This window comes from Chionomys nivalis, chromosome 20, assembly GCF_950005125.1.
Source record: "Chionomys nivalis chromosome 20, mChiNiv1.1, whole genome shotgun sequence".
Classification (NCBI taxonomy): domain Eukaryota; kingdom Metazoa; phylum Chordata; class Mammalia; order Rodentia; family Cricetidae; genus Chionomys; species Chionomys nivalis.
In genome coordinates, this window is record NC_080105.1 from 4,041,028 (window position 1) to 4,053,715 (window position 12,688).

The 12,688-nt window shown below is 43.2% G+C and overlaps 1 pseudogene; it reads right to left on the minus strand.

Moving 5' to 3' along the window:
- Positions 1 to 2,110: 2,110 nt before the first annotated feature.
- On the minus strand, positions 2,111 to 12,282 carry LOC130862524 (zinc finger protein 14-like; annotated as a pseudogene).
- Between the last annotated feature and the right edge of the window lie 406 nt (positions 12,283 to 12,688).

Here is a 12,688-nt window from a genome sequence, read left to right on the forward strand (position 1 = left end):
ACCTGCCGCTCCTTCTGCGGTCACTGCTGATGTCCACAGTGACAGTATTTGTTCTCCCGCCCCTTACTGACACCAGCCCTCCTTCCCCCCTCAACAACTCTAATGAAGCTCATTGAGTCACACAGACATGATGGATGAAAGGAGTCAAGGAGGGAGGGAGAGGGACAGGAGCGGGCAAAGGTCTGTGTACGGAAGTATGAACAAGATACATTATGTACACGAATGAGAACGTTACTGTGAAACATTACATACAGTTAATGTGTGCTAATGGAAACCCTATAAACCATACACTCCAGCAGTGAGAAAGTGAAAGCTGCAGCAGTCCTCCACAAAGAAAGCTGATACGAATTCTTTTCAGGTTTATCAGCCATGATCAGTGCTGGAGATGAAGGAAGGACACTAGACAAAATACAGTTTATGCAGATCTAAACGTGTGGCTTTAAGAGGAGTGAGAAGAGGGGGAGAGTGGAGGGAGGGAGGGAAGGAGAGGATGAGGGGCAGGGAGAGGCAGACAGATTGACCCTGAGAAGGGGAGGTGAGGGCAGAAGAGCTTCAGAGAGCAGCTTTCATCCCTAGAGCAAATCCCTGAGCAATCCCCCTGAGTTGTCTCAGACTACTCTCCGGAACAAATGAAGAGGTCTGATTTTTGTTGTTGTTGTTGTTTTGTTTTTTTAAGACAGGGTTTCTCTGTAGCTCTGGAGCCTGTCCTGGAACTAGCTCTTGTAGACCAGGCTGGCCTCAAACTCACAGAGATCCACCTGCCTTTGCCTCCCGAGCGCTGGGATTAAAGGCGTGCGCCACCACCACCCGGCGAGGTCTGATTTTTAAAAATAACCTTTTAAGGGGCAGGATCCTTCCTGTCATGTGATTAGGTTCAGCATAGTGCCCGTGGCAGGAGCATGGAAGAGCCAAATGCCATAGAGAACGGTCCAGTCACAGCACACTTCTATCTGGCCAAGACAGAGCTGCAGAGGCTGTGGGATCAGGCCTAAAGATGCAGGCAAGTGAAAACCAGCCACAGTACCGGTTCTTCTCTCTCGTCTAAAACTGGCCCATCCAGGGGCGGGATGTTCGGTCTCAAAGAAATACAGGCTAACTGAAGTGCCTGTAACATATCAAAGCAGACGCTGGAGCTCTCCGGTGTTGCCCGGTACCTGTCTCCTCTCAGTACTTTTCACTCACTCCCTACCCTAAACCTCTGCAGGCTAGGGCCTGGGCTTCCTTTCCCCAGCCTCTGATCCCTATATAACCTCAGCCACTTTGCTCACTCGTTACTCAGTCTCTTGGCTCCTGGCTGGTTCCACTTGTGAATCTCTCTTGGTCCACTTCACTGTTTCTCCCCACCCCACCCCCGCTTCTCTCCTCTCATGGTCCGGATCATCCTGCTGGCCATGTTCAGTCTGGAACGTTTCAGATGCCTCTGGCTGTACTCTTCCACGCATCTACAACAAACCTCCTCCACCGCAGACAGAAGCTGTCATGTCCTCAGTTTTCACTCAGGGAGCAACTGTATTTAAGTTAAGCAGACCTCTTGACTTTACTTGTTCCTGTACTAATGAACAGTTTCAGCTTCTGTAACCGGCCTCACAGACTTGAAGATATTCCAAAGAGACACATCTGTCAATCTATCAGACTAATGAAATGATGGAACCCAAGAAAAGGGAATTTCTCCAAGAATCTTAGGTTTGGAGAATGAAAATGTGCCAGTCTGAGGGGGATATGCCTTGTCAAGATACCTTTCAGGACTAGGCTGAAGTCCACACAATGATGGGTCAATGGTGGGTAGGACCAACCTAGACAGAGGCTACCTAGGTGACACCAGAGAAGAGGAAACCTCAATTGAAGAATTGCTGCCATCATACAGTGGACATGTCTGTGCAGCATTTTCTTGTTAAATGATGTAGGAGGGTCCAGCCCACTCTGGGTAGTATTATCTCTAGGCAGATTACCTGCCATTAAAAATCCAGAGAATCAAAAAAAAATATTTGTGTGTGTGATATGTGCATACATGCCTGCACACTTGTGGATGCACAGAGGCCAGAGAACATTTTCTGTCATTCTCCACCTTGAGACAGGATCTCACTGAGCCCAGAGTTAGGCTGGCAGACAGAAGTCACAGCCATTCTCTGTGCCTGTCTCTCTCTGTTGAAATCACCAGCATTTTGTGGTTAAGCTCAGCTTTTTAAAAGATTTATTTATTTCTTATGTATAGTGTTCTGTGTGTCTACAGGCCAGAAGAGGGCACCAGATCTCATTACAGATGGTTGTGAGCCACCATGTGGTTGCTGGGAATAGAACCCCTGAGCCATCTCTCCAGCCTCCTAAGCTCAGCATTTTATGGGGGTTGGGACCCGAACTCAGGTCCTCACATATGTACAGAGAGCACAAGATGATTTCCATACATAAACAGTACCGTGTTCACACTCAGGACCAGTGTGAACGACTGCAGTATTAGAGGCTGACTAGCTGCTATCATACTTGCTGAAACACGTAACAAGATTAACACCAGCTCCTGTGTTTCTGTGTGCAGGACCAAGGACACAAGCTGACACATTAGGCCAACAGTGAGAGCTTCTTTACACAGCAAGTTTCCATGGAGACTGACATGTATTTTAGTATGATGTCACCTGCTAATACCTACCTTTCTTTATAGCTGAGTCAGTTTCAACCCTGGTTCACCAATTCCCTTGTCTCACAAAAATGTCTCACTTCCATTGGCAAATAGTATGTTATTACATCCATCTACATGACCTGTGCTCATTTCTATGTTCTTACTTTAGAAAGTTGTCAGAGATGTCTGAAAATTACTGTGAAAGGCATAACTTGTGTGCAGTGAGAGCTTTACCACAATACTGAATTGTTCATGCCCCTTCCTAGGTTTCTACTCCGGCAATTTACCTAACATACTGCTCTCTTAGTGCGTTAGCCAGGGTTCTCTAGAGAAACAGAACCAGACTATTAGCCTAGCTCGTGGTTCAGGGAGCAACTCGGTCTCAAGGGAGGAAGGCAAAGAGTAATACAGACGGACAATGTCCTCCTCTGGTCTCCAAAGGTGCACAGGCACAAACACCCACATATACCTATGCTCCCACCACACTCACAATTCTTACATACACTGCACGTGCACAAAATACTAAACTTAAAATAAAAAAGAACATGACTTTCTGATGAACAAGTGAGGAATGGTATGTAGATAGACTTATTCCGGAATCCATTACACTCCATGTGACTAAAGCCATGGTCCTGGTAATCTCTGGCCAGAGCACACTTCAGCCAGTGGGATGCATCTTCTGGTAAGAGAAGTGAGGGGAAAATTATGATAAAAAGCTATAAAATAAATATAAAATTTATGTAGGAAAAGAGCATTAGTTAGTAGGATTTTACTATACAAGAAAATTTCACCAATATTTTGACAATAATGACTCTAACATGAAAGGAAAAAAATTGAAAAATTGTGAAATTGATCTCTTTTATGATTATTTTGCAGATATACTGTCCATATATGAAAAAGATAACACATATCAATGTACACACTGTTGAAAACAGTTAAAACATAGAATATGTACAGAAATCTTATTTGGAGAAAATATTAAAAGTAAAAAATAGCTAAATCCACTTTAAAGTCATTTGTTCTGAATTTATGTACATGACCTATGACAAAAGCCTCGTAGGAAAATCACAAGTATTAATAACTTTTCATATTTGTGAGCACCAAACTTGTATGTATAGAAGCCAGAGGACACCAACGATTCTCTCCTACCATTCTCTGCCTATTGCTTGACACATGGTCTTGCACTAATCTTGGAGCCCGTTTCTCACCTAGACTGGTTGGTTAGCAAGTCCTTCCTGCATTACTCCCTACTTTCAGTGCTGGGGATACAGGTATGTTTGGCCATATCTGGCTTGTCTCATGAGTACTGGGGATCTGACCTAGGTCCTGATGCTCATCCACTGAGCCATTTTCCCAGCCCAAATTAAAATTCTTTTACAGGTTCATTAGACAAAATTATTTTAAAACTACATAAAATTAAAACCACTCACATATTAAAAAGACATTTCAACATTTTAAATTAAAAAAAGAAAAAGTTATTAAGTGAATTACTAATACTGAAACTATAGATTAAGTACATGCAACTGAGTAAATCTTAGCAATAACTTCACTTAAACATTTACTTTGAAGAATAAAATTATAGGCACATAATTTAGATCTACCTAAGAATGTGCCACTGACAAACATTTATAAACATTACAACATTTCCTTTGAAGTGTGCAGTTTCTAAAGCAGTCCATCCATTATTTTATGCTAGGCTCTTCACATTAGTTCTGTTAATAGAATCCTTCTACATCAGCCTTTGACACATGCTACAAATGACGATTCTACTTACAAGGTTTTGATTGTGTATGTGCTGGCCAAGTGAAGACTTACAGATTTCTTCTGATCAAGGTTCTGATCACTGTGTTCTTTGTGTGTGTGGTGTGCACTCATGTGAGGATGAGTGTTCATGTGTGTGGCTCACATTATACTTGCAAGTAGAGTCTAGAGGTTGATGTTAATGTTGGAAGTCTTCCTTAATCATTCTTGAGTTTACTTTTTGAAAGAACTCTCACTGAAGCTGAAGAGATCTGAGACTAGCTAACCAGTAAGCTCACGGATATTTTGTCTCTGCCTCCCTTGCACTGGGATTATAGGCATGTGCCACCTTGTCTGGCTTTTATATGGGTAGTGGGATTTAAACTCAGGACCCACACTTCTGTGGCTGGAACTATATAGACTGAGCCATCTCCCCATCCCCTTAGTGTTTGTTTTTTTTTTTGTTTGTTCGGTTTTTGTTTTGAGAACTGAACAGAGGCAAGTGGAGATTAACCCACATGCTTTACATTAATACAGGTTAAATTCATTAAGCCATCATGCTTGCTAGAAAAAGCTGGCAATAAAGGAGTTCCCCTTTATTCTATATTTAGAGATATGCTCCAATGTGTCTCCACTCGTGTTTTTTGAAGGGAACCATAACATGTTAAGGCTTTTCACATTGCTTACAATCATATATTTTGTTTTTTAGTTAATGAGATTAAAACTTATTCAAAGAGGAGAACGTCTTCCAATGTGGTTTACACACAGTGCATCCTTTCATGGTATCGAAGAGAACCATGAGTACTGTGGGATGTTCCACATTGTTTACATACATATTGTTTCTCTCCCCTGTGGATTCTTTCATGGCGTTGAAGAGAACTGTGAAAAGTGAAGGCTGTCCCACACAGCTTACACACATAGGGTTTCTCTGCACTGTGAATATTTTCATGGCAGCGGAGAGAACTGTGATACATAAAGGCTTTCCCACACTGTTTACACACATAGGGTTTCTCTCCGGTGTGAGTCCTTTCATGGCAATGAAGGGAACTATGAAACGTGAAGGCTTTTCCACACACCCTGCACAAACAAGGTTTCAATCCGCTGTGAATTCGTTCATGTTTTTTCAATGCGCTGCTCAACACAAAGGCTTTCCCACATTGCTTGCACCCATAGGATTTCTCTCCACTGTGAATCTGTTCATGGTATCTAAGAGCATTGTGATGCATGAAGTTTTTCCCACATTGCTTGCATACATAGGGCTTCTCTCCACTATGAATCCTTTCATGGCATTTAAGAGAACCTTGGCGACTGAACGCTTTTCCACACAGCTCACACACATAAGGTTTCTCTCCACTATGAATCCTTTCATGGCACTGAAGAGAACTGCAATCAATGAAAGCTTTCCCACATACCTTACATTCATAGGGTTTCACTCCAGTGTGAATTCGTTCATGTCTTCGCAAGGCACTAGAACAAGTGAATGCCTTTCCACATTGCTTGTATACATAGGGTTTTTCCAAATTGTGAATCTTTTCATGGCATTGAAGGGAATTGTGATCACTGAAGGCTACCCCACATTGATTACATATGTATTCTACTCCATTATGAGTGTGTTCATGACTCTCAACCTTACTCAAAGAAGGAAAGACTTTCAGAAATTGCTTGCATTTATAGGGTTTCTCTCCACTATGGGTCCTTTCATGGCGGCGAAGGCCACTGGAATAAGTGAAGGTCTTACCACACTGCTTACATGTATAAAGCTGGTCTCCAGTGTGTGTTCTTTCGTGTGTCAAGAAAGAACCAGAAGAGTGAAAGGCTTTACCACATACTTTACATATATATGGCCCATGTCCATTATGTGTTACATGCTGTTGGATACCAGCAAGAGTCAAAAAATCTTTCCCACTCTGCTTTAAAACACAAAGTTTTTCTTTAGCATGCATTCCTTCAGGGCCATGAACATCACGGTGTCCACTAAAACCGTCCTCAGTTTGCTTACATTCATAAGTATCCTCTTCTGTGTGAGTCTTCAGATGTTCCAGAAAGCACTAGGGAGAACTACAGACTTTCCCACAGTCCTTATAAGTGCCTGTTTTCTCGGCATATTCTTGATCCCCACATAGATTGTATCCAGTCTGAACTTAAATGGGAAGAATTTTCCTTAAATTTTCATAATCGTCTTCAAGGGTCTGATCTTCCTGCTTTCTTGCTGGAATGGAGATCCAGAAAAATAACTTTGAGTTAATCCAACATATAGGAAAGTATTAGATTCTAAGTAGGCTCCCGATACAACATGACCATGACTGGTTTATTCATCAAAATTTCTGTTTCTGTTTTTTGTTTGTTTGTTTGTTTGTTTGTTTTGTTTTTGTTTTTCGAGACAGGGTTTCTCTGTGGTTTTGGAGCCTGTCCTGGAACTAGCTCTTGTAGACCAGGCTGGTCTCAAACTCACAGAGATCGGCCTGCCTCTGTCTCCCGAGTGCTGGGATTAAAGGCGTGCACCACCACTGCCCGGCAAATTTCTGTTTCTGTACGAATCATGGAGCTGCACTGCAAGGCAATGATTTCCACCTTACCTATGGCAGCCAGGTTCCTGAAGGTTTCCTGCATCACATCTCTGTGCAGCTTCTTTTGGGAAAAATACAGTAAAGCCCACTCCTCTGAGGTGAAGTTCACAGCCACATCCTCGAAGGATACAGACCCCTGAAAAATGAGGAGGGGTGAGACACACTGGAGCATCCTGCTCGTGCGCACAGTGTTTACAGAATGGTGTACTGTCTAACTGTTAAACCCAGGTAGTGCTCATCAGCGTTCTGGTCAATGCCCACACTCTAACAATATCATTCCAATGCTAGGCTGAAACTATATTATAAAGGAAAAGCAGATGCCTGGTATGCTGTTTGGTCATCCAGTAAAGTCTGTATAATGGTTCTTTACACCTCTCATAAAAATCCTACTAAGCCAGGCATAGCAGTACATGCCTTATTCCCAGCACTTGGGAGGCAAAGGCAGGGAGGTCTCCTTGAGGTCAGCCTTACATAGTGAGGCTCTGTCTAAAAAAATATCCCACTAGTCAGTATCCATAATAGAGTTAACACCAGCTATATGGAGACTATTCTTAGAACAGGGCTTGGAACAGTGCTTGACTCTCAAGCATGAGGGCCTGAGTTTGAACCCCCACAAGTACACATAAAATTGCTGGACATGGTGGAACACAGCACTGGAGATTACAGGGGGAGACAGGTGGCTCCCTGGTGCACACTGGCCAGGCAGTCTAGTATACTTGGTAAGCTTCAGGCAAAAGAAGGTCCTTTCTCAAAAGGTCATTTCCAAGGAATGACCCAAGGCTGTTCTCTAACCTCCACATGCATAAGTATACACATGTGCATGTGTACTTGTGTAAACATCTGTAAGCATACATATAAAAAGATACATTTTCAACTTTCCCTGGGGTCTGGGTACTGGCATTTTGGATGGACCTTACTAGCCTACCTGTGGAAAGGGGCTCACTGTTCTAGTTTAAGACAGCAATATGCTACTTGTTTAACTTCCATTGTCCCTCTAAATGTCTGCAAGCTTCTGACATGCTTATCAGAAGGATCCTACTTGATCAGAATGAAAATATGCTCTGCAGGATTAGTTCCCAAGGAGCTGGTCTGACGGATAATACAGAGCAAACACTTCATCTCTCAACTTCTTCCTTAAGAAGCTGCACATCTTTGTTTGCACAAAGAAAACTTGAAAAGTCTTGTACTTGACATCTTATTGGCAGTCAAATATTTTGAAAGCCCTATGAAGGATAATCTACTATGATAATGGGAAAAATCTTTAGTTTTTCCTCAAAAAGGCTAAGAGAAATAGAAACAAGGGGAATGGCATTGTTAGAAGAGGCTTACTGACAGATATATTTAGAAAATACAATTATTTCTCAACACATCTTTATCCAGTTGACTACTAACCCAGAATTTCCTTTATCAGAAGATCCCTACATATAAGTAAAGAGCAAGTCCATAAAGAATGTCCCATGTAAATATATATGAACTGAGTATCTTACAGACAAATAGCACTGGGCAAAAGGGTTTAGACAAAATAACAGCTTGTGGTGTCAATACCCTGATATCACAAATAGGTCACCCAGAAGAAAAATCAACCAAGGAACTTCAGCGTTAAACTGCACCATAGATCAAATGCACTTAACAACATTTACAGAACAGTCCATCGAACAACTGCAGAACACACATTCTTCTCAGCATCAGATGGAATCTTTTCCAAAACACATCACATATTAGGTGATAAAGCATTAGCAAATCCAAACACACACACACACACTCAAAGCAACTAACCAAACTAACAAAAACAATTACCCCCCCCCAACCCAAATATCCTTTGAAATGCTTTCTCACATTGTATCAGATGAAAACTGTCAACTTCAAAATGTTTAATCTGGAAAAAATATTAAGAAACCCAGGGCCAAGAAGACAGATTAGCATAAAGACCTAATTTTGATCCCTAGTTCTCACCTAAAAATTATGCATGATGTACACACCATGTGCTGGGGACTTGTAAGACCTGTAGTTGTGAAACTATTCTAGGAAATAAAGCGAATTTTTTTTTGTAGAATGAATATATGATAATACAAATAGATGAAAAGAAACCTTTCCCAAATTTAGTGTAATGTTGAAAAGAGAGACTAAGCAGGACAGGAAATTGGGAAGAGGTAGGGATTGGGGATGAATCTGGAGTTAGGAGAAGCAAAAGTAAATATGATAAAAATACATTGAATGCATATAAAAAATTCTCAAAAATTTCAGTAATCTGGGTCCTCCTGTATCAATCAAGAAAATGTAGCACAGGCTTGCCCACAGGCCAGTATGATGAAGGTATTTTCTCAGTTGAGGGTCCCACTTCCAAAATGACTGTAGCTGGTATTAAGTTGACATAAAATGAGGCAGTACAAACATTAATGGCAGAAATCAACTTGCTTAATACATTTAAGGACAAATTAATATTTACTTGGAAACATGCACACATTTCCCTTTCCCATGAAGAATCAAATTATACACTGAAATGGGAATGATGAAAGTCAAGTGTTTGACAAATCATAGTCAAGTATCTTTTTTTTTTTTTTTTTTTTTGGTTTTTCGAGACAGGGTTTCTCTGTGGTTTTGGAGCTTGTCCTGGTACTAACTCTGTAGACCAGGCTGGTCTCGAACTCACAGAGATCCACCAGCCTCTGCCTCCCGAGTGCTGGGATTAAAGGCATGCGCCACCACCGCCTGGCTTCAAGTATCTTTTGATGTGTAAAGTTTCCTTTGGATATGCAGAAGTAGATTGCCATACAAAATCAAGAATTAAAAATCTAGTAGATATTAGAAGCAAGAGAGCCTATTCCACATCATGCTCAAAGCTCAGAATCTAGTAGAAACAGGAAACATACATTAAGATAATAAAGGTTTTCATGACAAACACATGACTAGTAACAACACGCTAACTAAGGGAAAAAACAGAAAGCTTTTTCTCAATGATCAGAAAAAATTACTAGGTTACTACTCGTGACTCTTCTTGAATATAGTACTAAATTAGCCAGAGCAATTATGCAAATAAAAGCAATAACAGTATATGAATCAGAAAGGAAGTCAAACTATTCCTGTTCCAATACACAGAACCATAACCAGGTACTATAGTATACACCAGGAATCACAGTACATGGGAGGCTAAGACAGCAGGATTTAGAGTTCCAGGCCAGCTGGGGTACTCAGTTATATTCTCTGTGTAAAAAGCAACATATCCAGCAAAACTACGAACAGATCAAAAGATTACTGTTGGAGGAGGGCCATCTTTCTATCTGTTGCTTTCATTGGTTAATTAATAAAGAAACTGCTTGGCCTCTGATAGGGTAGAATTTAGATAGGCGGAGTAAACAAAACAGAATGCTGGGAGAAAGAAGCCGAGTCAGGGGTGGCCATGATTCTCCCACTCCAGACAGATGCAGGTTAAGATCTTTCCTGGTAAGCCAGCTCGTGGTGCTACACAGAATATTAGAAATAGGTTAGATCAGTATGTAAGAGCTAGCCAATAAGAGGCTGGAACTGATGGGCCAGGCAGTGTTCAAAAGAATACAGTTTCCGTGAAATTATTTCGGGGCATAAGCTAGCCATGCGGGTGGCCGGATGCCGGGGATGCAGCCCCGCCGCTCGTATTACTACAGATTACACCAGGCCCTGGAGAGATGGTTTAGAGGTTAAGATACTGGCTGCTCTTCCAGAGGTCCGGAGTTCAATTTCCAGCAACACATGGTTGTTCACAACTATCTCTAGTGGTATCTGATGCCCTCTTCTGGCATAAAAGTCATACATGCAGATAGAGCACTCAAATAAATAAAATACGTGTCTTTAAAAAAGCACTTGGGAGGCAGAGGCAGGCAGATCTCTGTGAGTTCGCGGCCAGTCTCGTCTAAAGCCTGGTATACAAGAGCTAGTTCCAGGACCAGAGAAACCCTGTCTCAAAAAACCAACCAACAAAACAAACAAACAACAACAAAACACCAAAAAGGCTTTTTGAGATTATAAAATATTTAGGAAGGCAGGAGGGTACAAAATCAAGAGGCAATGCCCAATACATTTTCTCCTAGTGGATAATGAACTATCTCCCAGAGATACATTGTCAGGAAGTCATGAATAGACAAACTAAAATGTCCAAGACAAACCGCCCGCCTCTGCCTTCCGAGTGCTGGGATTAAAGGCATGCAACACCAAACCCGGGTTTAGAAACAATCCCCAGTGCTCCATGTTTCCTATTACCTGATCTCAAAACACACTGCAGGTGACAGAACAAACGGAAGAGAACACAACAGAACCCTACAGAATACTGCATTAATACTCAAGGTCCAACGGAAGCTCAGAGAACACAGAAATAGTCCCAGTGCATCACAGACGGCCACGGGTCTCCAGTCCGTGTTTCTCAGAGGACACGGACGTCGCCCGGTCCGGTAAATTTGGCAGTGTGGGGAGGACCTGAGAACTGAAGGATCGCACTGTGAATCATCGGATGGGGACAAAATCGTGGATTTTAGAAACGGCTTCCCATGAACCGGAGGGGCAGGGAAACAAAGCGGGCGCGCGTCGCCCCGCCGCGGCCCGCACCCGGCCACCGCGTCCTCGGGGAGCCCGGGCGCAGCTGCAGAGGCTCCGCCGCGGTCCCCGCGACCTGAGCGGCCGCCCGCCCCGCACCCGGGCGCTCACCATGGCTGCGCTCCGGGCCTCCTGCGGCCTCACGCGGCTCCCGGCAGCAGCGCTCGTGGAGCCGCTGAGGTCCAGTAACTCGGGACGCCCTCAGCGGGACCGGACGGCGCAGCGAGGGCCGTGCCAGGAAAAAAGATGGCGGACGAGGAACTTCCGCTCCGTTCTCTGGCGCTCCTGATCAAGCAAGTTGCACAGGATCGCCACTTTTTACGTCCGAATCGCTGGACAACTACGACCTGACACTGTTATTTGGTTTGGAGGTCATGAAAAAAAAAAAAAGCTTAACAGCTTGAGACTCCATAAACTGACAGGACAGGGCCGCAACTACGGCGGCACCAGAAAGAAATATGGCGAGTGACGCTCTTCCGTTCCGCTCACGGGGATCCCGATAGGACAGCTCATACTGGCCGCTTCAGCTGCCCTCATGATTACTCCGGGGCCAGTGTCACACCGTGCGGTTGAACAGTCCCGGACTCCCTGAGCTACTAGCACAGTGCTGGAGCAGATGAGGAAAGTCCCACGGGTGCTCTTGATTCATACACTGAGCCTTTGTGACAGAATAAGGGATGCCTACCTGACAAGCTGGAACCAAATCCCGCGTTCCAGCCACAGCCGTTCTCGGCCCAGTCTTCTCTCGGTGGGAACCAGCTGACCTTGGATGTAACTGCATTTGTGCAGAATTTGCCTCTGACTTTGCCCAACGGCCACCTGCTGGTTTTCTACACTCTGCACCTCTCCCAGTTTGTTAAGTGAATTACAAGGTTAGTGTTCCGTGGACACAATCCACGTGTTCAGAGAAGAGGTTGGCTAGCTCAGAACACACTGAAACAGGGACAGCCTCATGCCAGCCATTCTTGAGCAATTTGGAATGAGGCAGTTTGTTTCAGAGCCAAGATGTTCTCAGAACTTTTCATTCTACCCATCTGCATTAAAAGATGAACATGCCAAGAAGAGAATTTAAGCATTCAGTGCATATGGAAACTAGAGTAATATGCTAGCAGTATTCCACAGAGGGAAGAAAAACATCTGAGTTCTTATACAACAGCCTGCTTCATTCACATTTGCAAGGATTGAGAAGGCAACAATATTTTAAGCC